Source organism: Somniosus microcephalus, chromosome 13 (assembly GCF_052327205.1).
Source record: "Somniosus microcephalus isolate GS21.2 chromosome 13, FLI_Smic_1.0, whole genome shotgun sequence".
Lineage (NCBI taxonomy): Eukaryota > Metazoa > Chordata > Chondrichthyes > Squaliformes > Somniosidae > Somniosus > Somniosus microcephalus.
Genome location: NC_140999.1, coordinates 161697343 through 161725239, shown reverse-complemented (window position 1 = coordinate 161725239; position 27897 = coordinate 161697343).

The window sequence follows — 27897 nt, the reverse complement described above, 5'->3', positions numbered from 1 at the left end:
TGGGACTGGGATCAAGGGAGCAGGAGGTGTGTCTCAAGGACAGATGAGCTCAGAGAGGGAATGAGGGGAATTGGGAGAGAAACTAGAGAGAGACACAGGTTCAAGGCTAGAGCAGGGTGGGGGAGTCTTGGAGAGATTTGGTTTGCTGAGAAAGGGGAAGAGTGGAAGCAGCAGAGGCAACTGAATAGATGGTCTCAAACTTAGTGACAAAGAAATCGATGAGGTTCTTGTGTGTATTGTTGGAGGTGAGGCTGGAATGGGCAGGGGCGAGTGATTTAAGGAAGGAAATGGTTGGTGTAGTGTCCGAGTATCAATAATACACGGACTGCAGGAGAACAATAATAACAGGTATTTACTGAACAGAGGGTAAACTTAAGACTGAAGTACAGAAGCCTGCTATGGCTTTATATACAGGTGTGGTTACTGCCGGTACTGCAGTATAAAATCAGTTCTCTCTTAAAGGTACATACACAACAGTTGGTAGTGGAGAAAAGATGCCGTGAGTTAACTTTGCTTTCTTGGATGATCCTGGAGTAGTTGATGGTATTGTCCAGCCAGATCTTGTGATAGATGGCTAAACCAGTTGTGCCGCAGATATGCTCAAGTCTGCTCCTGTTGGACTTGAGAGAGCGAAGATAGGGGCTACAATAGGGGGAACAACCAGGATGGGAGAGAATAAACATTGTGCTGGGGACAAGGACAAATAATTGAGCAAATCAACCGATGCAGAAGCTCTGTGGTGAATGGAAGACCAAGGACTAGGTCGTTGGAACTTTGAAAGTGCCGTTGTAAATGACTTGGTGGAAAGCTTGTTCCAAAGTTAACTCATCAGCATCTTTTCTCCACTACCAACCATCTCCTTCCTTAAATCACTCGCCCCCGCCCACTCTGGCCTCACCTCCAACAATACACACAAGAAGCTCATAGATTTCTTTGTCACTAAGGTTGAGACCATCTATTCAGTTGCCTCAAATGTAAGTGGTGTTTGGGGGTAGAGCAAATATGAGTGGTCAGGGATACAAGGAAGTGGTCAACTCACTGTAATCCCATATCTTCCAGGTTCAAATGTTAAGTCAAAAGTATTGTATCCCTGGGAATTAACCCTTTGCAAGCTGCATCTTACCGTATAGCAATACACGTTGAGCGTCCTGAATCCAGCAACCTCGGGACTGAGGCCGAGCCGGTTTTTGTGTTTTTCCGCACTTCAGAACATGTTTCTGATGTCCGAAGTCCGGAAATATCGCGCCTGGACTCAGGCATTTCCGGACTTCGGACATCAGAAACATGTTCCGAGTCCAGAAATGCCTGGGCCCAGGTTGCGGTTTGACAGGGTGTCCTGATTCCGGAACATTTTATGGATTCCGGACGACCCTGCCACCAATCGTCCCAGGTTCCGGAACATGCCGGATTCCGGAACTCCGGATTTTGGACGCTCAACCTGTAGTATGTTTTTTTATGTTCTCGGGATGTGCACAATGCTGGCAGGGCTACATTTATTGGGCACCCCCTAGTTTCCCTGAGAAGGTGGAGTTGGGTCTTCTTGAGCCGCTGCAGTCCTTGTGGTGATGGTGCTTCAACAATGACGTTAGGTAGGGAATACCAGTTTATTGACCCAGTGACTATCAAGGAACGGTAATATTTGTCCAAGTAAGGATGGCATTTGGCTTGGAGAGCAACTTGAAGTGATGGTGTTTCCATGTCGTTGCTGCTCTTGTCCTTTTCAGTGATAGAGTTTGCAAGAGAGCGAGGTATTATTGAAATAACCATGGTAAGTTACTGCAGTACATCCTGTAGGGAATGGATAGTGTAGCCAGTGATGGTATGGGTAGATATTGAGTTTAATGACAATGAAGTGAACTGCACTGTCCTGGATGGTTTTTGAGTGTTGTTACGGCTGCAGTAATCCAGGCGAGTGGTAAATATTCCATCACACTCCTGACTTGAGCCTTGTCGATAGTAGAGAGGCTTTAACAAGGCAGGAGGTGAGCCATTTGTTGCAGAATATCCAGTCTCTGACCTGTTCTTATAGTTATGATTTTGATAATAGCTAGTCCAGTTAAGCTTCTGAATAATAGTGAAACTAGTTGCCTGGGTTTTGTGGGCTTGGATTACTTTGGTTATATGTGGCCCACAGGCCATCATTTGGACACCCCTGCTTTACTATCATTCAAAAAGTAACAGCTGTGCTTTATGCATTGATATGACATGAAAATCTGATTGCAGTATAACTAGCTGTGCTTGTTTTTGGTTTCAATGAGAACATTAGATTGTCGATATATGGTCCCTTTTTCAGTGCACCCTATTTTCAAAAGTAGCTATTCCCAAATGTTCTGAAAAAATCTCTGAATATGATACTTATGTCATATTAATAAGTGTGATGTACTTAAGCCTCTGATACACTTGGTCAAGTGCTGACATCAGAGCGGTGGTAATTCTATGCACCACCACCAGGGAGCCTCGCCTGCTGGCATTTGGGCATGCACTGCCAATGATTCTACTCACTACGTTACTGAACATTTAGCCATTTTCCCACTCCCTTATCTGCGTGTTGTTTTACATTTAGAGACGCTGATTGCACAATGCTTGCTACCTAATTGGACAGTTGTACTGCATGTCTGGTATTCGTGCAAAGCAGTTTCATATTGGACCTGATATGATGATCAGTATAACAGTGCTGAACTGGTATGGGTTTGGCATCAGACCATTTAGGGAAAGTAAATTTTGAAACTCTGACGTTAAAGGCAACCTGTCAGAATTCTTCTGAAACTTTTAGCTTGCAATGAACGAAAGGAGCTGTCAGGGTAATCAACAGAGCTCTGCTTTCCCTGGTTAGAGAGTAATGCAAGTGAACAGTAAAGGGAACATTTTTCCAAGGATCCACTCTTGGCGCAGAACCTTGCTCAACTGCAGAGCAGATCAAAGATTCATGCACTCAATTTATGGCTTTGCAATCTTCTGTTCATTAAGATTAATCACCTTGGTACAGAGCCTTGTTCGACAGCAGGGCAGATTGGATAATCAGACACCCAATTTATGGCTTTGTGATTTTCCAATTATTAAGATTAATCATCAAAATACTGGGAGAGGAGTGAATCAGGCACGCTGCACTCTGTGCCTATTTCTCCAACTTGTACTCTCAAGTGAGACTCGATGCCAGGAGCACAGCCTCAAAAGTTTCCCCTTAGAACTCCATGCTGTTTTCTCACACTGCTCTTTAAAGGGTACCAGTCCCAACAGTATTTTGAAGAAGTGACTGATTGAATGGATAAAAGGAATGCAATAGATGTAGCGTATACTGATTTTCAAAAGGTCTTTGATAACATGTTTCACAATAGGTTTGTTACACAAAACTCAGGCATATGATATAAATATAGTAGCGAGGATAGAAAGTTGGTTGACTGACAGGAAACAAAAGGGATAGAATTAACAAATGTTGCTTGGATTGGAGAAGGGTTAGGTGGTGTACCTCAGGGGTCAGTTATATATAGATAATTTAGAGTTGGGCATAAAAAGTACCATATTGTTGAGATACCGCGGCAAACGTGGGAGTCGAGACCAGAGCTAGTAAAACAGAACAGCTTTTTATTTCAGCCTCATGGCAAAACAGGAACTGGAAGAGCCCGCGCCTGACTTAAATACTCCCCAGACAGGAAGTGCTCCCGGCAGCCTGTCCCTGTGGGAAACAAGTTGCTGGAGGAAAGGGCCCCCGGTTGGGGGCGTCTGCTTAAACTGTCCGTACCGCCGTGAGCGGATTGTGTCCAGTGGTGGCGTGTCGCCACAGAGCTCCCCCCAGAATCCGCTTAGGAGGAGTGGACGAGTCGTGACGGTGGTCTGATGGTTCTGCCGCAGCGGCTCTGCGTGATCGCCGGTCTAGTTGGCGGGGCCTGGCGGTTCGCTGACAGCTGTGCTGGCTTGCTAGCGGGACGGCCTCTAGTTGGAGGCCGGGCCACGGGGACCTGCTCCCCTGGTTCTGTGTGTGCTGGTTTGAGCCGGTCGATGGAGACTGTCTCGACCTTGTCGCCGAGTCGCAGCTTGAAGACCTTGTCCCCGGTTTGTAGTACTTCGTACGGTCCGTCGTACGGGGGTCGCAGGGGTCCGCGGTGCGCGTCGTGTCGCACGAAGACGAAGCACGCCTGCTGTAAATTTGGCGGAACGTGAGGTGCGAGTTCGCTGTGTCGGTTGACCGGAAGTGGGGCGAACTGCTGAGCGGAAGAGAAAAAGTTGAGCCGCTGCTGGTCGGCCGACCAAGGCGTGGTAGCCTCCGGACGGAATTCGCCTGGGACGCGCAGCGGTTGTCCGTAGACTAACTCCGCTGCCGAGGACTGGAGGTCTTCTTTGACCGCGGTGCGTAGGCCTAGTAGTACCCACGGTAGGCGGTCAGTCCAGGTACTGTCCTGCAGGCTGGCACGGAGTGAGGCCTTGAGTGACCGGTGGAAGCGTTCACAAAGCCCGTTGGCCTGCGGGTGGTACGCCGTGGTTCGGTGGAGTGTCACACCGAGGTTGCGTGCTGTGGCCGTCCAGAGTTCGGAGGTGAACTGGGTGCCTCTGTTGGAGGTTATGTCGGCCGGTACACCGAACCTCGCTACCCAGGTGTTAACGAACACCCTGGCGATGTCGGCTGTGGTGGTGGAGGTCAGCGGCACTGCCTCAGGCCAGCGTGTGTAGCGGTCGACCATCGTGAGGAGATAAGTCTGGCCTTGCGATGGCGGCAGGGGCCCGACGATGTCGACGTGTACATGGTCGAAGCGACGGCTGGGTACCTCGAAGTCTCCCAGGGGTGCCTTTGTATGCCGTTGTACCTTAGCCCGTTGGCAGGCGAGGCAGGAGGTGGCCCAAGTCCGAACATCTCTGCTGAGGCCGCGCCAGACGAAACGCTGGGAGAGGAGTTTGACGGACGCGCGGGAACCCGGGTGGGAGAGCCCGTGGAGCGCGTCGAAGACGCGGCGGCGCCAGGTTTCAGGGACGACCGGCCTGGGTTGGCTGAGTGTGATGTCGCAAGTAACTGCCGTGGCTTCGGGCCCGTGCGCGACCTTGGCTAGGCATAGCCCTGGCAGGCTGGTAGCCGCCGAGAGGAGGTCTGGGTCCGTGAGCTGGGCCGCTGCTAGTTGCGCATAGTCGACCGTGAGGTGATTCGCGCAGATGGCGGGACGGGAAAGGCAGTCGGCGACAATGTTGTCTCTACCGGAGACGTGCTGGATGTCCGTGGTAAACTCGGACACGGCCGCGAGCTGGCGTTGCTGCCGAGCGGACCAGGGTTCGGTGTGCTTGGCCATCGCGTATGTGAGTGGCTTGTGGTCCACGTACGCGGTGAAGGGGCGGCCTTCCAGGAGGAACCTGAAATGGCGGACCGACAGGTGGAGCGCGAGAAGCTCGCGGTCGAAAGTGGAGTGTTTGACCTCCGGGGGGCGCAGTTGGCGGCTGTAGAAGGCAAGTGGCTGCCACGCGCCATTAACCCACTGCTTGAACACGGCCCCGACCGCGTGGTCGGAGGCGTCGGTGGTGAGCGCGACCCGGGCGTCGGCCCTCGGGTGCGCGAGCAGAGTAGCGTCGGCGAGCGCGTTTTTGGTGGCATCGAAGGCGGCTGACGTGTCAGTGGTCCAGGCTATGGCCATCTTGCCGGATTTACCTCGGAGGGAGTCGTATAGGGGCTTCATGAGGGCTGCAGCTCTGGGGATGAACCTGTTGTAGAAGTTCACCATCCCAAGGAACTCCTGGAGGCCCTTGATGGTTGTGGGGCGGGGGAACTGCTGGATGGCCTGCACCTTGTTGGGCAGGGGGACGGCCCCAGCAGGGGTGATGTGGTGACCGAGAAAATCGATCTCGGTTAGGCCGAATTGGCACTTCGCCGGGCTGAGGATGAGCCCGTGTTGGGCTAGGCGCCCGAACAGGACGCGAAGGTGTTCGAGGTGTTCCTGTTTGGAGGAGCTGGCCACGAGAATGTCGTCTAGATAGACGAATAGGAAGTTCAGGTCCCGCAGGACCGAGTCCATAAGGCGCTGGAAAGCCTGGGCTGCATTCTTGAGGCCGAAGGGCATCCTCAGGAACTCGAACAGGCCGAATGGGGTGATGACAGCCGTTTTGGGGATGTCCGCGGGGTGTACGGGGACTTGGTGGTAACCGCGCACCAGGTCGACTTTGGAAAAGACGGTTCGTCCGGCTAGTCGGGCCGAGAAGTCCTGGATGTGAGGCACCGGGTATCGGTCGGGGGTGGTGGCGTCGTTAAGGCGGCGGTAGTCCCCACAAGGGCGCCAGCCTCCGCCGGGCTTAGGGGCGATGTGGAGGGGCGAGGCCCAGGGGCTGCTGGAGCGGCAGATGATGCCGAGTTGTTCCATGGTGGTGAACTCGGCCCGCGCGATTTCCAGCTTGGCCGGGTTGAGCCTGCGGGCGTGGGCAGAAACTGGAGGGCCGGTGGTGGGGATATAGTGCTCCACCCCGTGTTTGGCGGCTTTGGCCGAAAAGGTCGGGTTGGTGAGGGCGGGAAACTCGGCTAGGAGTGCCGAGTAGTCGTCCACGGCCCTGGCGAGGCAGTAGGTCGTCAGGCCGGCCGAACGGTCCGGGGTAAAGGCGCCGGGGATGGTGGCCATCGTGTTGGCGTCGACGAGGCGGTGCCTCGGAATGTCGACAAGGAGGCCGTGGGCGCGTAGGAAGTCGGCGCCGATGAGTGGGCAGAAGACCTTGGCGGTGAGGAACTCCCAGCGGTAGCGGCGGCCCGCGAGGTCGAGCCTGACCATGCGGGTGCCATATGTGCGGATGTCCGAGCCATTGGCGGCGGCCAGCGTGATACCTCGTGTGCCGCGTTGGATTTCGAGGGCGGAGGCGGGGGTGATGCTGTGCTGGGCCCCTGTGTCGCACAGAAATCGGCGGTTGGTTCTGTCGTCAGTGACGCACAGTAGAGGCCCCTTTTGCCCCACGGCAATCGCGGGGGCCGGTGCGGGGGGGGAATTGAAGGTACACGGTGGCGTGCAGCGTTGGGCCTTAGTGCCAAAACGGGTGTGGTAGTAACAGTGGCCCGGAGTGGTAGGGCAGGCGGGCCTGGTGGGCCGGGGAGACCGCGTGGTCGTTGCCGCGAGGTCGGGCGTGACGTCGCGTGCGGACTGTGCAGAGAGCAGCCGGTCGGCCTTTTCTGCTATGTCATTCAGGTCCGTGGAGCCGGACTCCACAATGAGCGGGCGGATGCTGGCGGGAAGCTGCCGAATGAAAAGCGTGCGAAAGAGGGCGCCAGGGGGCTTGTCGTCCACGAGGGACAGCATGTGGGAAAGCAGGTCTGATGGTGAAGCGTCACCAAGGCCGGGGAGGTCAAGGAGTTGGCAGTGGCGCTGGTAAGAGGACGTTTGAAATTTTTTAAGGAGCGCAGCCTTCAGATGTTCGTACTTGCCAGTCTGTGGTGGGTCCTGCAGCGCTGCCCAAACTTTGGGGACGGTAGCGTACGTGAGCGAGGAGACGAGGTAGTCGTACTTCGTGGTGTCGCCTGTGATGCCTTTCAGCCGGAATCTGGACTCGGCTTGAACGAACCAGGCTTCGGCCAAGTTTTCCCAAAAGTCTGGTAATTTAACCGTGACTGCGTTTGTATCCGCCATGCTAGCTTAGGATTCGTCCTGAGCGTCGGGGTCACCAGTGTTGAGATACCGCGGCAAACGTGGGAGTCGAGACCAGAGCTAGTAAAACAGAACAGCTTTTTATTTCAGCCTCATGGCAAAACAGGAACTGGAAGAGCCCGCGCCTGACTTAAATACTCCCCAGACAGGAAGTGCTCCCGGCAGCCTGTCCCTGTGGGAAACAGGTTGCTGGAGGAAAGGGCCCCCGGTTGGGGGCGTCTGCTTAAACTGTCCGTACCACCATGAGCGGATTGTGTCCAGTGGTGGCGTGTCGCCACAATATCGAAATTTGTTGATGACACAAACGTAGGGTGTATGACAAACAACGAGCAAGATTTCAGGTGAACGTGGATGGATTAGCAGAATGGGCAGAGAGGTGCAGATGCAATTTAATGTGGAGAAGTGTGAAGTTACACATTTTAGGAGGAAAAACAATGAATGGGATTAAACACTCAATTAAAAGGTCATGAAGTGTGTGGATCAACAGAGAGCAAGATGTGAGGAATTCAAATACTTAGGCCTCTAATTCAGCCATGTAGTGCTTGTTTTTCGGGCTCTAACTAGCCTACTAAGCCCTCAACATGGTGAGCAGGAAGTACGCGTGCATTTCTGGCCAATAGTGCCTCACCCGCCATATTGAGAAAGGAAATAAATAAGTTCAGTTCAGTTCAGTTCAGCTTTATTTGCCATATGTAACCAGTACAAGCACAAGTACAATGGAATGCTTATTCCCCATAGGGACGCGTCAGCTATACATACAGCGCCGCGTTCAGAGTCAATACAATGGCTTCCCGTGGCAGTGGGAGCACGATGTCTCTCTCAGCCGCTCCGTCCTCCTCGTCACCGCGGCCTCCTCCTCACTGTTGCCGGCTCCACGTGTGGTGGCCTGCTTTTCCCGCTCTGGCTGCCATGCCCGGCTCCCCTCCTCCCAGCCGGACTGCGAGTTACCCGCCATGGAGCTGCCGGCCGATGTGCTTTACTCATGCCTGAAACAGGTGTAAGGCCTTTTGTATATGCAAATTTGAGACCACCAATTCAAAATTGGGTTTCCCTGAATAAAACCAGATCTTGGGATCGCCTGTGACCTACAAGGTAAGTTTTTCACCTTAATGAACCTGAATGTGGAGCGCGGAGGAGCGGGAGTGCTCCTCCTAACCCCACATTTAATAAACGCTCACTGCCTCCCTTGACTCTCCCTGATCACCGCCACTCCTGACCCCCCCCCACCCAACCATTGTCGCTACCATCACCAGCCCCCAATCGCCACCACTCCCGACCCCCGTTCACCTCTCCCAACCCCCCGATCCTACCACCTGCAAGTCCTGGTGAATTAATCATAAAAAGGCCAATAACATTTTGGGTTTTGTATAAAGGGACATTGGTAATTTCACATACTAGATATTAACTGTGCAGTAAACAATCGCTGATAGGTCTGAAAGAAATTCATTATTTCCCACATTGCCTTATAAAAGCTTTTGTCCTTATTAGCTTTGTAGTACATTTTCTGCCGATGGAAGCCTTTTGAATATTCATTTGTTGTGATGATAAGAAATCATAGCTAAGGTAACAAAAGAAAGATGTGTAGTGTTTTACTGATTATTAAACTGAATAATGATCCTCATGAAGTAAAATGGCACAATAGTTCATTTAGTGTGGGTGATTTTTTTCCTGAGAGCTATGCTATTTTTAGCATGGTAAAAGGATATTTTCCAAGGGTAGCAATTACTGTTCTGACAGTAACAACAAAGGAGTTAAAGGTGTAAATGGAAAATGATAGACCATGAACTAAGAAGGAATCTAATTTGCAGGACTGAAGCATAGCTGGAGCTCCTGAATAAGGCAAAGTTAAAAGCCTGACTAACTGCTGATTTATGGAGACCTTTAGCGCTGACCATTCCTGTTACGTCATTTTGTCAATAGAATTATGTTAATCTTAGCCACCAAGAGCATCAGGATAACATAATTGTCAATTTCCTGCCACAGACCTCTCCAGCATGCTGACATTTACTTTGAAATTTCAGAGAACTTGTTCCAGATATTAATATCCTTTTTAAACAGGACCAGAAGTATCAGTGTGGACTTACAATTAAGCCACCATGTTTCATTTCTCTTCGCATCTCAGAACATGCTTCAGGAGTTTTATTGATCTGAATTTAGATTTTTGTAGTGCTCGCAACTGTAATTTTCTTTTCAGAAAATGGTGTAGAGACCTCTTTGCTGTGTGTATGGATGGTATCTAGTGATTATAAGCTGCCAGTGATAAAAGTGTCGACATTAATCTTCCTCATTAGTGGTGTCTATCCTGCAGTTATTCACAATCTTCTATATCATATTAGCTTACTCATTTCATGACAAACAAATTGGTGCAAGTCACAATTTACAAGTCTCCATCTTTCCACAAACAGCAAAACAGTTGATGCATGCAATAACTTACACAGTACATTAACATTACAAATAAAGGTGCATTTACAATATAGTGTAATTGCAGCCTGTATCTGAAACAGAAGGAAAATTGAGTCAGCCATTAACTCTGGAGGAGGGAGTTTAATTGCACTTTGCTGCAGAGTCAGGTCAGGCCTTAATATCAAAGGTTCATTAAGGTAGCAGAGCCTACGCCCTGCTGCCATGGATAACGATCCTACTAAAAGTGACTCAAACAGCAGCAGAAGAATTTACGCTGAGGCAATTTTTTTAAAAATTCATTGGATTTGGACGTCACCGGCAAGGCCAGCATTTCCTTCCCTAAAGGACATTAGTGAACCAGATGGGTTTTTACAACAATCCAGTAGTTTCATGGTCACCATTACTGAGACTAGCATTTTATTCCAGATGTATTTGAATTTACATTCCCCAGCTGCTGTGGTGGGTTTTGAACTCATGTTCTAACTGGATCATTAGTCCAGGCCTCTGGATTACAAGTCCAATCACATAACCTTCCTTTCTTCTTAGGCAGTCCCTCGGAACCGAGGATGACTTGCTTCCACATTAAAAATGAGTTCTCAGGTGACTGATGAGTCCAATGCGGGACCTACAGTCTCTGTCACAGGTGGGGCAGACGGTGGTTGAAGGGGCGGGTGGGTGGGGTGCTTGGGTTGACAGGCGCTCCTTGCGCTGACTGCGCTTCATTTCTGCTTGCTCCCGGCGAAGAGACTCGAGGTGTTCGCCGCCTTCCCAGATGCTTCTCCTCCACTTTATGCGGTCTTGGGCCAGGGATTCCCAGGTGTCAGTGGAGATGTTACACTTTTTCAAGGCGGCTTTGAGGGTGTCCTTGAAGCATTTCCTCTGCCCACCTGGGGCTCTCTTGCCGTGCCGGAGCTCCGAGTAGAGCGCTTGTTTTGGGAGTCTCGTATCGGGCATGCGGACAATGTGACCTGTCCATCGGAGCTGATCGAGCGTGGTCAAAGCTTTGATGCTGGGGATGTTGGCCTGAGCAAGAACACTGACATTGGTGCGCCTATCCTGCTAATGAATTTGCAGGATCTTGCGGAGGCAGCGTTGGTGGTACCTCTCCAGTGCTTTGAGGTGCCTGCTGTACATGGTCCATGTCTCTGAGGCATACAGGAGGGCGGGTATCACTACTGCTCTGTAGACCATGAGCTTAGTGCCGGGTTTGAGGTCCTGAGTCACATAACCATTATGCTACCGTACCTCCACTTTTGTAAAAGAGTTGTCATCGAGAGATCTACTGGGGTCTTAAAGGGCTGCTTTTTGGTATGCTCCAGTGCTTGCAGCTAGCTGTGTTCTGCAGAATGCCATACAAAAAGGCCTGGGCATTCTGGGGAGATGGCCATAGCTGCTTTGGGACAGAAGTATGTACAGGAGGGCTTCACTGTGACCATTTAGAGGTCTCCTCAGTGACAGCTGCAAGGACCATCAGGGCACATCTCAGCATCTCACCTTTGATGCCAGAGCCTTACCTCCTTCTCCCCTATAAGCGATCTCGCTGTCATCTCACTGAGCCCAGCATTGCTCCTTATGTACCTGCTGCTCCCCCAGCTTGCTGCTGCGACCTTTCAGCCGGAACTGGCTTTTTAAAGGCTGCACGCTAAGTTCCATGCAGCTATCAACATTATTCACATTTTACAGGGGTTTTACATCAACCACTACTCCAATGGATATGAAAATAAGCTGACCCTTAAAATTCTGGTATAAATATCTCTCCAGCTCATCGGCTGGTGATTCATGTAAAAATGATGCAGCTCACCATGTGGAAATACCAGGTCTATTTACGTTACTGTGTCCCAGCAAAATGTCTCTACACAAAAGGTTGTGAGAATGTGGAATGCTTTGCTCCACAGTTGCAGAGATACTTACTTACAAGTTGAGGATAATGAATTTGGTTGATCATTACCCATTTGGCTTGTAAATCTGTTTAACAAAGCTTTGATCAAAAGCAGAGTAGGAATAGCCAGTCAACACAATCATGAAGCTCTTTACTGCTATGATAAGATCTTTCTTACTGGCAAGAGAACTGGTACAGTACGTATTTGTCTAATTTAGTGAACCAAGTCTGATCTGCACATACAAGTTCTAGCAGGAGCTTGCAAGTCTCATGATCAACACTATAATCAGAGCCTTTAGGGTATGTGGCTTGCATTTTACAGTAATGCTAAAATATAGTGCAAATTAGGAGTCAGGACCCAACGTGACTCCAGAGAGAGGACTGAGACTTCCTATAGGGGGTAGTCTCACACCACTTTTGTTTGACACTGGATGGAGTATTAAAGGTATAAATCTAGTGTGGTTGCAAATCGAGTTTAAAAAGTGAACAGAGGATCCCCAAATAACCCTGATAGCCTCACCACTATTCTTAGAACAAAATCAGCGCCAATAAGCTTTGAATTTTTTTAAACTCCTGTGGAGCACTCCTGACGGCCGCAATCAGCCCCTTCTCCCACTGTCCTCTCCCCACCGCACCTCCCCCCCGCCCCCCCCCCCACCACCCCCAGCACTTACCTGAGGGCTACTACTGACAAGGCAGGTGGTCTGAAATTTGAAACACCAGTCAGGTGAACTGCCTGTGGAGGCGCGACAGGTACCGGCACCTTGCCCAGATTATTTAGTAGAGGCCTAAAGCCCAATTTTGGACCAGCCTTAGGCCTCCCGGTTCGAGCGCGTGTTGCGGCCGCATCATCGCCTCCGCACCTGAAACTGGGCACTAGCAAATTTCTACCCCTATGGACGAAACGTTCAACTTAAGCGGGTGACATCAGATAGGCCGCCTGTGCTACACCTTGTCCATTTTTCCTTTCCATTGGAGTCAATGGATTGGAAATTGGTCAGGGTGTATAACAAGCAGTCGATCCGATATCGCCCATTTTACACCACTGTGAAATCGAAAGTTCTGGCCAACAGTCTACAGAGTAATGTTGGTAACATTAGCAGATAAGCACTTATCTGCCCACAAATTTAACAACACCATTAACCTGTTCAAAGTAATTGGGTTAATACAGACAGAGGAATGTCATACCAATGCAATAAGCGTTCATCTGCTAATGGATGAAAAATCATGGTGAGCCTGCATGGCCAAGTTTCTGATATATACAAAACTGTACCGGGAGTGCTAACTCATAAAATCTTCCCCATAATGCTTTAAAGTGGTTTTGTACTTACAACCAAAGGCATGGATTCTTTAATTATACTAATAATCTGAAGACACTTTTAACAATGTAATTGTATTTTTAATACTAAGAAGACATCCTGGCCTAGAAATTCATTTGTGCAGCACCTGTTTTTCAGGCAAAAAACAGGCACTGAAGGATCCAAAATTGAATGCAGCTCAGTCTACGCTGGAAGTGCCCCCCCGCACTATATCGCTGGGGTGCCCTTTGGTTATCCAGGGCGCTGCCCTGAAACTGACATTAGGGGCTACATTTTCAGGGAGCTGTCAGGCGGGGTTTCAGGCGTGTGGGGGGGGGAAAATCCCGACTTTGGGGGTCCCGACACCATCCCGCCCAAAACCCCGCCCCACGTAAGTTTCAGGGGCGGCGGGTACCTGCCCCGCACTGGGACCCGCCGAAACCAGGCGGGAAGGGATTCGTGCCAACTAACTGCCTGCTAACAGGTAGATAACAGGCAGTTTTTAGCCTAATCCCCATTTTGAGGGGTTTCGTGTGGGTTTCCCGACGGCTCCAAACCACGCCAGGTTAGAGCAGCGGGCCGTCGGGTTGAATGAGTTGGAGGGGTCGCGATGTCGGCGCTCAGGTGAATGATGGGTGCATGAGTGTAAAGGTAAGTGTGTTTGGTGTGTCTAAAGTGTGTAAAGAACTTTACTTACCTTAACAGCCTTTCTTCCTGTAGCCATCGGGAGCGCAGCACTCAGCCGGAACTGAAAGCTGAACGGCTGCGATCTGTCAAAAGTGACAGCCTGCAGCTTTTAGTGCTTCTGAGATTTCTAAATGAGTCTGCGCAAAAGGATTCATCTTAGAAATCAGACTGTCAGTGTTTGACAGCTACAAACAGCTGTGAAACACTGATATTTCATCTGTCAGGAATCTTGACAGATGAAATTTCAGTCTGTGACATCATCTGTTGCCGGGTGGCCCTTAATTGGCCTGCTGAGCCCACTGGGCGGGCTCAACAAGGTCAATCAAGGGAAAATCGCGCGGATTGGCCGGACGTTGAAGTAGGCGGGTCAGAAACCCGAAAGGGGAAGTCCCGCCTTCTTCCCGACAGGTTCGACAAAATCGACCCCTAGGCTTTATTTCCTATTCAAATCTGGGTCCTAACGCCTATTTCAGGCCTCTTTCCAAAATTGGTTCATGACTGGCCGCAGCATGCGTCGTGCAAGCTGGGGTCAGTTTTCTCAGGCACACAGCAGCCAATCCAGTGGTCTTTAAAGGGAGGCTGCCACCAAAAAGGTAAGTTAAAATGACATACCTAAATGTTACAACTCGGGGCCACTACCAGCCACCGTTCGCCACCCCCCTCCCGCCCCCACAAATTGCCTCCCCTCCACCCAAACCCACCCACCCTCGGTGGACCAATTTCCTGTGGTCCTACCACTGATCTATTTAGGCATGTGCAGTGTGCACTGAACCTGGATCGCGCCTCAATTTGGGTGGGATCAAATTTATAGGCCCATGTCTTCTTAAGTATCAAGTAGGTTATTTATGCTTTCTCAGCCACACTTTTTCACGATGCAGCCATGATTTCCAATTGCATTTACATTCCCTTTTTTCTGACATTCAGTTGTTCCAGTACAAGGATGTTTGCTTTGCTGTACCTGTCTGTGCATCAGATTATCAGTGTGACTATGAAATGACAAACCTGAATCCATGACAAGCCACTATTTTTCTACATTTTCCATTCCTTTGATTTCTGTAGACATTTACACAAGAGCCTCAAGTGCAAAAGATAGATAAGTACACATTTAACAGCCAGCTAGTCTTCAATTCTTTCTGCTGTATAGCCTCTGATGTAGCTTAAAATATGATTTTTCCTTTATTTTGTGTTTTCCAGTTTGTTTACAAGCAGCACAGGTGTTTATTGTCCCTAACTATAGCAAACATTTGTATTTTGGAACAACTCAACATTCTATCCTGCTTGGTCTTGACATAGCCTAACAGTATAATTCTTAATTCGGATTGTGGTGTACTTTATCACAACTTATTACGTTTATCATGACTTCTCAAACTGGCTGGTAACTCAGTGACGGCAGAGGTTTCACCCGTGAAAACCGAAACAATTCATTTCCGTCTCTGCTGATGTTTCCAATCCCGCTCTTGATCCAGCCACTAGTCGGTCTGCCTCACAGGCACTAGGAGATGCGACTGTACTTTTGAGGAGGTACTTATGACAGAAATAGGGCATTTTTGTCCACAATATATCATGGTACAGTATTGGTTTCTTTCTTTCTGTCATTATATTTATGGGAATAAAAGCCAGGTTCTCTTAAAGAAAATGGCCCAGCTTGTTTTGATCTACAAGAGCACAAGAATAGATATGAAGGCACAGGCGTTCTGCTTTTACACTTGGATGCAAATAATCTCCAGCGTGGAATGCATTAAGGGAAATCAGGCAGGTTGGATGAAATGCCCATAACAAAGCCTACACGATTTTCCATTAATTAATTAAATTGTACCCAAATACAGGTATCTTGTGCTTTTATTTGTTTATATGGTTGGGTGGCAACTCATTTTAAGAAATACATATTTAAATTTCCTTTGTCCCTGTCATTTTTAAAACATATTTGTCAGCCTTCTGCCTATATTTAAATTACCGTTGATGATCTGGATTCTGTTAACATTAAAGGGATGATTTTCTGACTTCACACTACCCACTGGTCGTGCCTATCAGGAAATTACAGTCAAACAGTTCATGATTTTCCATCCAGTAACCTTAATGGTTGGAAAGTCGAGTGCAGAATGCCCACAATTTCCTGATATGTTTAGCCGGAGGGTGAGACTCCCACCAGCAACATGTAGCTAGAAAATTAGCCCTTAAGTCAGTCTAACCTTGCTGCAATCACTAACGTTTAACCAAGTGATGATATTAACCATACTAGCGTACATATTGTTAAATTAACTTGTGTTAGTCATTCATCTCTGTGTCCAACTCAGTCTTCGATACCTCTGGTAGGTAAAATGTTGAACTGGTCTTTACTCAGTGTTGTACTGTGGCCCTGATGAGTATAGATTGGGCTTGGTTTACAATCAATATCATTTGGATTGGTTTATGTAGGATAGTCTGAGGCAAGTAAATTTAGGTATCATGTATGAAACCATAAGCATAAATAATAAATTCTAACCTACTTTTCCAACTTATTTATGTTGGTGAAAAGGACTGATATATTTTGATACCCTTCCATTAATATAGGATGCCAAATGTAATTTTGGAATACAATGGGCTAGAAATTGGGCACTTTAACACCTCCCACCTCCCTAAGTAAGTCACGATCTCCTTCTCTTAAGGGATTGTGATGTCATCGCCGTGCAAATCGCCCTGGTAGCGCCCCGGACCCGAACTTCGGTTCTGCCTCCTGCAGCATCGCCAGGCAAAAACACCGGCAGCTGCAGGAGGCATTCATCGGGAGTCAAAAGTGAAAAATCGGAAAGTGAAAAAAATTGTGAAATGCTGTTTCTGTTTTTTTTCATTTTTCTTCACCAGCGCTCGATCAGCCCGGCACTCTGCTGTTAACAGACAGTTAATTGGCACTAATCCCCTTCCCGCCTTGGGGAGGCAGGTCCCAGTGCGGGTCGGGTACCCGCCTCCTTTGAAACTGGCATGGAGGTGAGTTGGGGGCGGGATGGGTTCGTGCCCCCCAATTTTGGGATTTTAACCCCCCACATGCCTCCAATCCCGCCTCCACGGCCCAATGAAAATCCTGCCCTCTATCTCTGGCATGTAGCACAATGGCTGTTATTTCATTATAGGCACAAGTTTGAATTTTGGAAAATATTTAAAGAACTGGATCCTTTCTTTAGTTCATTTGCATGCAATCAAAACAGGCAGTATCTTTTCACAACTTTACTGAATTTGTTTCATAAAATGAAGCCTGTAAAGTGATGTGCGAATAAACACAAGCTGGAACCTCTAGTCTCATACTGGTTTCTTCTTATTTTAACAAAAGTTATCGCTATCTGAAGATCATGGGTTAAATATGACAGATAGTACAATAGTTTCCATTCTGGAATTTCTTTCAAACTGTCAGACCTTCAAATGAATTGTACTGCTGTAATCGTCCAGAGACAGGGGAGATTCAGTCACTACATTGGTGCTGGACTTCATTAAAACTCAGGAAAGGAGATCAGCTCCTTGTTTCTGTCCTTTTTCATTTCTTTGAATGGAAAATTTGTAATAATAACTATAAAACAAAAATTGAGCTTCATTTTCAGCAATTTAGCAGCAAAGGTTTGCAGGCAGTTAAGTTTTCAACTTGCTGAAGCATCCTTTTGTTCCATCCATCTCCTTAAGATATAAAACTAATCACACAGGAAAATACAGAATTATAATGGTGTCTGGATATAGGACATATTATAACAACTTTACTCAGTTCTGACAATGTGAGAAATCTGTCAACAACCTAAACAACTTGATTTTGTTCTGATTTTTTTCCACAGCATATCTAAAGACAGATACTGACCTCTTTAGCTACATTAGGCCCTCTCTATAGCCTGGAGACTGCTTTCAGCATTAAACTTATCGTCCACAGTGTTCGAGTGCTACTCATTAGGAATTTAGTGAATACTGTTTAGCCCGCACTTACTGCTAGTTTCCCAAATGCTATGAAGTGAAAGTTGATTCTGAGCATGACAGTGCTGAAGACATTGTGTCATTCATCTAGTTATTGCTGGCATAATAACTTATGAAGAGAACAACACACCATATGCTAGTGCTATCGCATAGCACTTGCAATGTGTTACTAGCTTTCATATTGAACTAACACTGCTGTAAACGCTGCTGTCTATGACCCGGACTATTTGTTTGAAGATCAGCTGTTGTATCTATTAGACAAAATTTCAAGGTGTTTTTGCATTGTATTCAATGCTCCACTGGCACCAGAATTAGAAAAGGAGGACTAGCTAAAAAGGAAAGTGCCTCCCAGGGTGTTAGGTAGCATGCAAGGCATATAATTGGGTTACAAGATATTTATGAATGAGGAAGGCCATTTGGCCTATATTGATTAATCCATTCAAAGAGATCCCACTGTATCATCCAATTGTTTCTTAAATGATTCCAGGGTTTTCGTCTTCACTACGCTACCTGAATGTTTATCCCACATGTTGATCTTGATATCAATCATAAAAGTACCCAAGGTATATTTCCACAGGACTTTTCCCGATTTCCCACCATAACTTCAGCGGAAGATCGGTGGAAACACTGGAGACACCACTGTTTACACTATTTCTTTCGACTTTCCACCAATTTTCTGCTGAAGTTACAACAGGAGATGAGGAAAACCCCTTAGAAATTGACTCCCCCACCTCCGCCCCCCCCCCCACCCGTGTCCCCTAGTTCTACTCTCACAGTTTAAAGTAATGCTCTAGGTTAGATTTTTCTGTACCTTAACAATCTTATATACCTCTATAAGATCACTTTTTAGTTGCTGCCTTTCCTCCAAATAAGGGCAGCACAGATGACTGGGGTCTTTCACTGTACCATTCTCACCATTCAAGTGCCTGTAAACAATGAGCACCCTATATGAACCAAAAAGGATTTTATTCTTCAGTATCCAGCTGGTATCCATCCACCAGCACAGAATCATGCAGGTCGATGTCTTACCGAGAAGCTTTCATGATGCCTCCATTTTAAAGCAATCATCTGTACCACCCTTATTTAAAGAGGAAGAATGAGTGGATGGATGGCTCCTGGGAGCCCTTTGAGTGCAGCTACCATAGGCATCACTGAATGTGTCCTGTGATCTCCTAGCGTGATGAAGCCAGTCAAGGGAGAATGTTTATGAATTGAACCCAAGACCGCTATAGCAGCATGACACTGGCTACTCCCCAACAATGTGGAAGATTGCATAGGTATTTCCTATCCATAGAAAACAAGACAAATCTAATCCAGCCAATTGCCACCCAATCGTTTCCTCTGAATTATCAATAAAGTTGATGGAATGAGTCATCAGTAGTGCCATAAAACAACACCTACTCACTGATTCAGGTTCTGCCAGAACCACTCACGGATGCAACCAGACATGGATGCAAGTGCTGAGTGCCAGATGAGAAGTAACAGTAGTTACCCCCGACATCAAGACAGCATTTGACCGAGTATGGCACCGAGGAACCCCAGCAAAACTGAGGTCAATGTGGGTCAAAGGGAAAGCATTGCACTGCCTGGAGTAGTACCTAACACAAAAAAAGATGGTCATGGTTGTCAGACGTTAATCATCACAACCCCAGGACATTACTGCTGGAGTTCCTCCTGAATGCATGCTTCCCACCATCTTCAGCTGTTTTATCAATGACCTTCCCCCCATCATAAGGTCAGGAGTGGAGCTGTTCACTGACAATTCTGCAATATTCAGCTCAACTCCTCTGATAATTAAACGACCCCTGCCAGCCTATAGCAGAACAACAGCCAGGCTTGGGCTGACAAGTAGCAGGTAACATTTGCACTACATAAATGCCAGGTAATGTCCATCTTGAACAAAAGAAATTCCAGTTATTTTCCCTGACATTCAAAGGCATCACCATTACCAAGTTCCCTCACCATCAACATCTTGAAGGTTGCCATTGAGCAGCAGTTTAACTGGACCATAAATATCAATACTGTGGCTACAAGATGAGGTCTGAAATGATACAAGAAATAGTGGAAACAATCAGTAAGTCTGCCTGACATGAATCTTGTCATTCATGTGGAAAGACTTATGAAATAATACTGGGCAGCCTGTTGGTGGCGCTGTCCAGGGAGAGTATAAATACTCGGGCATGGGCCCAGCTTGCTCAGGACATTCTTTAACAGGAACTAGTGAAGGACACAACTAGATCTCCATGTTGAAAATCAGTTGAATAAAGCCTTGTTTAATATTCAGACCAAGTGCCTAGCGGTTTTCTTACATCACTGCCTGTCCCAAAATTGAAAAAAAAACAGGCCAACATTCCAAGTGCAGAACCCTCTGCCAGAGCTGTGTTCTGTAGAAGCATCAACCTCCCTCCCCTTACTCTTCAATGCAACAGACCTACTTCACATTATCAGTGCCCTCTACCAAAAGAAAAAAGATATAGCTAAGGTCTGAATTTACTAAAATCAGTGTTCAGAAGAGGGCTGCAGAGTGTCCAGGAAAAAAAATGAGATTGTAGGAATCGACGGATTCCTATCTAAATCACTGAGGTCGAGTCCGTTCAGTAAATTAACCGAATTTAATTAAACTGGTGAACAAAACAAAAACATGCAGGAGCAACAGCAAACAGGTCTATACAGTAGCTTGTTCCACGAGGTCTGAACTCAGAACCTCCCACCTCTGACGTCATGACGTCATCACGTTTCCTGCCACTCGGGGCACCACGTGACCAACGTGATGACGTCATCGCGTTGTTTCAGGGTTTTTACAGAAAGCTTGTTTACACTCAGCAAACGGACATAGGTGCTGTAACATTGCTTTAAAGACAGTTATTCATTTGTACAGGAGTTCATTGGTGGTTTTACCACAAGATACTTATGATGATTCCATAATCTGGCACTCCAGCAATGAGCAGCCCTCTTGAGGAGTGCATTTTGGAAAATTGCAGGTGCATAGCACATGATTTTCCAACCAGTAAAAGAACTAATATTTCTGATGCTTTTTTGGAACAGTGTAGAAGGCCAAAGATGCAGAAGTCAGTTTAGGAATGGGAGGGGGAACTAAAGTAACAGTTAGAGTGGAGATATATTGGATTTGATAGACTCAGATACAATTTAAAGTACAGGCATTCAGTTAAACAACAGATAGCAGTACAGAACATTTAACGAAACCTACCTTAATATCCAACACCTGTGGAAATACCAAATTAATATGCAGTGTGGGAATGGTTACAATAAAAACAGATCCTATATTAAACTGGCACAAAAGCTGATTAAGTCAGATATCAAGAAAGTTGGAGTAAATAATCATTCACATTTGTCTTGAAATAATTGTATGCATTAATATTAATCCAAATCGCTTCTGGGAGTGTATTTAGAAGTGTGGTTGTCTGGCAAATGGAAATTCTTGATATGATTAATGCTTGATGAGAATTCTGTAGTTGGAGTAGTTTTTGAGTTGATTGCGGTCAGGTTATTTCTGTTGGGGCCCAGTAGGTGTCTATGCAGTATGCAGAAGGTCCTGATATGTAATTGTTGTCATCTATAGCTGAGGGAATGAATCTTGAGGTTAAACTACTTGTTAAACTGGCTATTTGTTGAATAGTACCCAAGAAATTTTAAGCCATTTCTGTTAGAATTCCTAAATTTTGTTTAAACATAGGATGGTGCTAATTGAATGTAATGTCAAGCTCAGAGTAAATTTGTAGCAATTAGCAATGTTAACAGAAGAGATTAGAAAAGGGGTCAACTTTGCCTGATAGAATCCATACCATGGAATTGCCTGGGTAATTAGGCATAGCTGAAACTGATGGCTGACTAAATGCTAGGACTATATACAGCGAGATTTTTCAGACAGAGCAGGCAGAATGATTAGTGAGATGGAATTCTAAGTGGGAATAATTAAACAGAAAGAAAACACTGGGAGATGGAAAGGGCTTTTGTCATATCACAATGATGTCATGACCCTTAAATACATCGGAGGTGAATTTCCACATAATTTTCAGCATATTAGCAGTGTAGAAATCACACAGGAAATTTTTTCCACCCATTTTGCACCATTAATACGTCCCCCCCACCGCCCCCCCCCCCCCCGCCACTAAGTATCATAAAAATATTGATGAGACATGGTGTGAAGTTATCTGAGAGTCAAGTGAGTGAGCCAAGCACTGCTCCTTTCTGGCCCTGTTGTCCCCCAGTCTGCTGCTGAAATGTGCGGGCAGAACTATCTTTTTAAAGGCTGCTCTCTAGTTTCAATGCACTCCAGAAAACTACACCCATTGTACTTGGAATTTATGCCAATGGCTACTCCAATGGGTATATAGTTGAGCTGATGCAGGAAACCCTCGTGTGATGACCTGTCCTGACCACGGGCTGGCAGAAATCATTTTTCATTGACGTAACAGGGGCACAGCTCAACATGTGGAAATTCCCACCCATTCTCTTCTTCTTCTTAGGCAGTCCCTCGGAACCGAGGATGACTTGCTTCCACATTAAAAATGAGTTCGCAGGTGACTGATTAGTCCAATGCGGGGCCTACAGTCTCTGTCACAGGTGGGGCAGACGGTGGTTGAAGGAGCGGGTGGGTGGGGTGCTTGGGTTGACGTGTGCTCCTTATGCTGCCTGCGCTTGGCTTCTGCTTGCTCCCGGCGAAGAGAGTCGAGGTGTTCGGCGCCTTCCCGGATGCTTCTCCTCCACTTTGTGCGGTCTTGGGCCAGGGATTCCCAGGTGTCGGTGGGGATGTTACACTTTATCAAGGAGGCTATGAGGGTGTCCTTGAAGCGCTTCCTCTGCCCACCTGGGGCTCTCTTGCCGTGCCGGAGCTCCGAGTAGAGCGCTTGTTTTGGGAGTTTCGTATCGGGCATGCGGACAATGTGACCTGCCCATCGGAGCTGATTGAGTGTGGTCAGAGCTTCGATGCTGGGGATGTTGGCCTGAGCAAGAACTCTGACATTGGTGCGCCTATCCTGCCAACGGATTTGCAGGATCTTGCGGAGGCAGCGTTGGTGGTACCTCTCCAGTGCTTTGAGGTGCCTGCTGTACATGGTCCATGTCTCTGAGGCATACAGCAGGGCGGGTATCACTGCTGCCCTGTAGGCCATGAGCTTAGTGCCGGGTTTGAGGTCCTGGTCTTCAAACACTCTCTTCCTCAGGCGACCGAAGGCTGCACTGGCACACTGAAGGCGGTGTTGGACTTCGTCGTCGACGTCTGCCCTTGTTGACAGTAGGCTCCCGAGGTATGGAAAGCGATCCACGTTGTCCAAGGCCTTGTCGTGGATTTTGATAATTGGGGGGCAGCACTGTGTGGCGGGGGCAGGTTGGTAGAGGACCTTTGTCTTACGGATGTTTAGTGTAAGACCCATGCTCTCATATACTTCAGTGAAGGTGTTGACGATGGTTTGGAGTTCGACATAGTGATACTTTCACTGCCATTAAATCATTAAGAAAAAACACTGAATTACTGTGCACATTCAACTGATGACTTATAAGTCATAAAAGCTCTATATTCATGAAATGGTCACAAACAAGCAAAATCTTGATGTACTGAGTCCTAGTCAATCAACAGTGAAATCTTGGGGGGAAAACTTCAGTTGGTTTGCGCCTCCCATTAGCGCCTTAAGAGGGCGCTAATGGGGCGCAAAACAACTAGCGCCCATGCGCGGCGATGTTTGTGCCGCTCACGAAATTAACTAGACATTTTGCGCCAGCGCTAAACACTACCGCCACGATCCCCTGCACTGGCAGATCGTGACGTCAGTCGAGTGTGCAACGCCCCGGTAGCGCCCCGGACCGGATATTGAGTGGCACCCCCTGCCTTACTGCCTGCCGCTAGCAACGACAGGTTGAGGGGAGCATTTTGCAGTCAGGAAGGGACTGGGGGAGCGCTATTTAAAGGTGACCGCTTCCTGCCTTTTTTTGTTGGTGACATTTTTGCACCATGCATTCTGAGAGAGAGAGACTTCTGGAGAGATTCAATGCTGTGTGAAGGAGTGTTGGGTACTGAGCAGCACTTTGCAGGTTCATTTTGATTTGCCCTTCCTTATATCGATTTAGAAGAGACTATGGGGTCTGCACTCTGAGCTCTTTCCCTGGGTCTCTCCATTGTTCTTTCCAGCAGATTTGATGTACAGGTCTCTCCAGGCCGAGATTCAAGGCTGCAATGAGCAGGATGTGGATGGAGAGCAAGATGAACCTGTTGTGTATGTAATATGTGTGCTACTTTGAACCTATGGACAGGACTGCACTACTTGTTGGGCGTAGTGATACGCAGTACCACTCCTGGCCATAGGGGTATAAATAGTACTGTGGGTACTGATCCCCCTCAGTTCCCGCCTGTGGGCATGAAGTAAAGACCTACGTGTAGTCCCTACCTCCAACCAGTAAAGACCTGTTTGAGTTATACGTTTAAGTCTTTGTGTTAATTGTTCAATACAATACACATACTTAACACTGGCGACGAGTCAGGTTCTTACCCTGCGGCAGTTATTCCACGGCGGCTTCGTCCACAGACAGGACATTGAAGAGAGGTTTCAAATCTCACCACCCCACTGGAAGCGACAGGCATTAGGACCCTGAAGCCTCCATCAGCGACTGAAAACGGGAGGACAGAAGACATCCTGCAGCTTTTTCAACCTCGGTGGTGGGTAAGCCAAGCAGCGTTGGCTGCAAAGACAGGGCTGGGGGAAGTCGGAGGTAGAAGGGCGATCGATCGAAATCCCTGATAAGGGCCGCACTCGGGCTGGAAGGCGCAGCGTCGGCAGACACTGAAGGCGCGAGAGCCGCGGTGAAAAGCGCGGGCCAGCGATCGGGACCAAAGATAAGGGCCGCACTCGGGGCTGAAGGGAGACGGCGTCGGGGGATGGGTGAAGACCGCCAAGCGCGGGAAAACCGCCATTTTGTGGGCGGAGGACGACGGCAAGAGCGGGAAGCCGCCATCTTGGATAGCAGTAAAAAAAAAAAATCTGAGAAATTGCAAATCTGATAAAGTACTACAATGCCTAAACACGGGAATATTAGCAACTTTGATAGTGACATCGAAGATTGGGCCATATATGTTGAACGAGTTAAAAATTATTGTAAGGCCAATAAAATTCGTGAGGCTGATAAAGCACTAACATTATTAAATTTAATGGGTGCGAAGGCATACGGGCAATTGAAACACCTGTTATCACCAGATGAACCGGCGGATAAGACGTTCGATGAGATTGTTACTGTCCTGAAAGATCATCTAAACCCCACGCCGCTGATGCTAGCGGAACGATTTAAATTTTACGACAGAAGGCAGCTACAGCATGAAAGCAATGCTGAATATTTGCTGGAATTGCGTAAATTAGCGAAATATTGTCAGTTTGGAACGGGACTGACAGAGGCACTTCGAGACAAATTTGTGTGTGGTTTATTTAAACAGGATACACAAAAGCGACTGCTCGAGGAGAATGAGCTGACGCTTGAGAAGGCGGTCACTATGGCAGCAGCACACGAAGCCGCAGCGAGAGGCACGGCAGTAATGCAGCTACGGTCACCGGAGCTCAGTGCACACAAATTGGGTGTGAGTTCTGGCAAATGTTATCGTTGTGGAAAGACAACGCATGATCAGAACCAGTGTTGGTTTAAAAACCAAGAATGTAGAACTTGTGGTAGGCTTGGACATATAGCTAGAGTATGCAGGTCAGCGAAGAAGACCAGCAACAAGAAGTCACCGCAAGGAAAATACGCAAAGGTACACAAGGTGGCCGAACAGGAGTCCGATTCAGACGCTAGCAGTAATGAACTGGCTAGCTTAAGCTGTAATGAACTGGCTAGCTTAAGAGTACTCAACGCTGGTAAGGGTGCAGACCTCCAGACAATTTGGGTCACTCTTCAGATAGAAGGAGTCCAAGTAAAACTGGAATTGGACACTGGATCGGCATTGACGGTCATAAATAAGAAAGATTACGGAAAGTTATTCCAACATATTCCCCTACAGGATACGGGGATTAGATTGAAAACATACACGGGGCAAAGAGTGTACCCCATCGGGAAAATAGAGGTTGCAGTGGTCCACAAGGGCGAAGACAGTCAAATAATGGACTTATATGTGATATCTGAAGGAGGTCCTCCACTACTAGGACGGGAGTGGATTAGGAAAATGAATATGGACTGGCATTTCCTACAAACAATAACGAGTGAGAACTCGGTGAAGATAGTCGGCCCAGACTCTGGAACGGATGATGGTAAGCCCAACTCAGGTGCAAAAGACAAAGTTTCAGCACAGAATTCCACTGAGCAACAACAACATAGTTTAACTGTGGATTCTGAGTCTGGCAAGTCTACTGATGTGCCCATTTCTGAGGGACACCGGGCTCGAACTCAACTCCATTTCAAACTACAACAGCAATTAGAACAAATGCTTCGCTGTTTTGAGCAAGAGTTGAATGCAACGAAAGAGTTCTTTGATATAGAGTTGGAGAATCTGGAAAGACAACAGAAGCAGCTGATGGAGAAAATGGAGCAGGAGCACACAAAACGTCTGGTGTCAGAGGAGTTAACGGTCAGCCAACTCCTGCATATGCTGAAGGACAGGACTCTGAAATGGAAAAAACTTGAACACGAACTTCAATATTCAAACGAAAGGGGTTCAGAGCTCTCAAAGGTTATTGGAAGAGCTGAGGTGGCAACACAGACTGAGATGACTGCAACAGAGCAGCCCTTGGATGCCAAAAGTACGCTGACTCACGTCAACGTAGAACAACAGACCGCTGAAACAGCTGCTCCGGTAGAGGGATTGAATAGTCCGATCAATCAATCTCCAAAAGAAGTTGAAGTAGTAAAATCTCAAATGAGGTCATTAGTAAACGACTTGCTGAAAGCCCAGAAAAAGCTGGATGAAGAGGTACGCATGAAGAAGTCTCTTCAGGAAAGATGTCTGGACTTGGAACAAAAGCTGGCTAACGCCCAGCTGGGTATGGAGGAAATAGAAGACCCTCTCGCTGGCCTAGATCAGGACGACACCGAATATTACTATGTCCTGTCCTGCCCAACTTGTAACTTCGACTCCCACCATACAGAAATCATGGAGGAGCACCAAAAGTCTACGGAACATCGGGAGAAGGTGGCTCTACTACGGAAAAAGGAGGAAGAGAAGGAGGAACTGCGCATGCAGCTGACAGTGGAGCCCAGAGAGTCTCCAAGAAGCAGAAAAGGAAAAGTCAAAACAGAAGATGACCCATCTGAACCATTATTACCTCTACCAGTTCACACACGTGGTCCCTCCGAACGGAGCCAATTCAGTTCGGAAGTTCAAACTGTTAAATCCATGGAAGGACTATTGAATGAGTCACTCCAGCAACGTGAACCGACTCCACCACAGAGATTGAATCTGTGAACTGTTTTCCGCAGAGACTGAATCTGTGATCTGTTTTGACATGAAGTTATCTATGTATCTATGTTATTCTGTTATGTAAACCTGAAGTTATATATGTATATATGTTATTACGTTATGTTAAATGGGGAGATGACTGTAAAGCTAGGAAGGGAGGAATGTTGTGTATGTAATATGTGTGCTACTTTGAACCTATGGACAGGACTGCACTACTTGTTGGGCGTAGTGATACGCAGTACCACTCCTGGCCATAGGGGTATAAATAGTACTGTGGGTACTGATCCCCCTCAGTTCCCGCCTGTGGGCATGAAGTAAAGACCTACGTGTAGTCCCTACCTCCAACCAGTAAAGACCTGTTTGAGTTATACGTTTAAGTCTTTGTGTTAATTGTTCAATACAATACACATACTTAACAGAACCCTCCCCTTTAAGAACTGGCCGCGCAATTGTGTTTGTGTTCCATTGCTGACTGACATCACATGAGCTTCGCCAGCGCTCTGAGGTAGCGCCTCGCTCCTCGGCCTTTGCGCCTTAAGACAGGTGTGAAGCACCTGATTTAGCGCTCCAATCACCTCCAGGGGTGATAAAAGCCAAGTTTGCAGTCAGAGGCGATAATTAGCGCCAGGTGCTAATCTTTGCGCCCGGCCGATAACCGCCCCCCAAACGGGGCGATACTGAATTTTTCCCCCTTGGCTGTATAATACTCCTCTTGCTGCT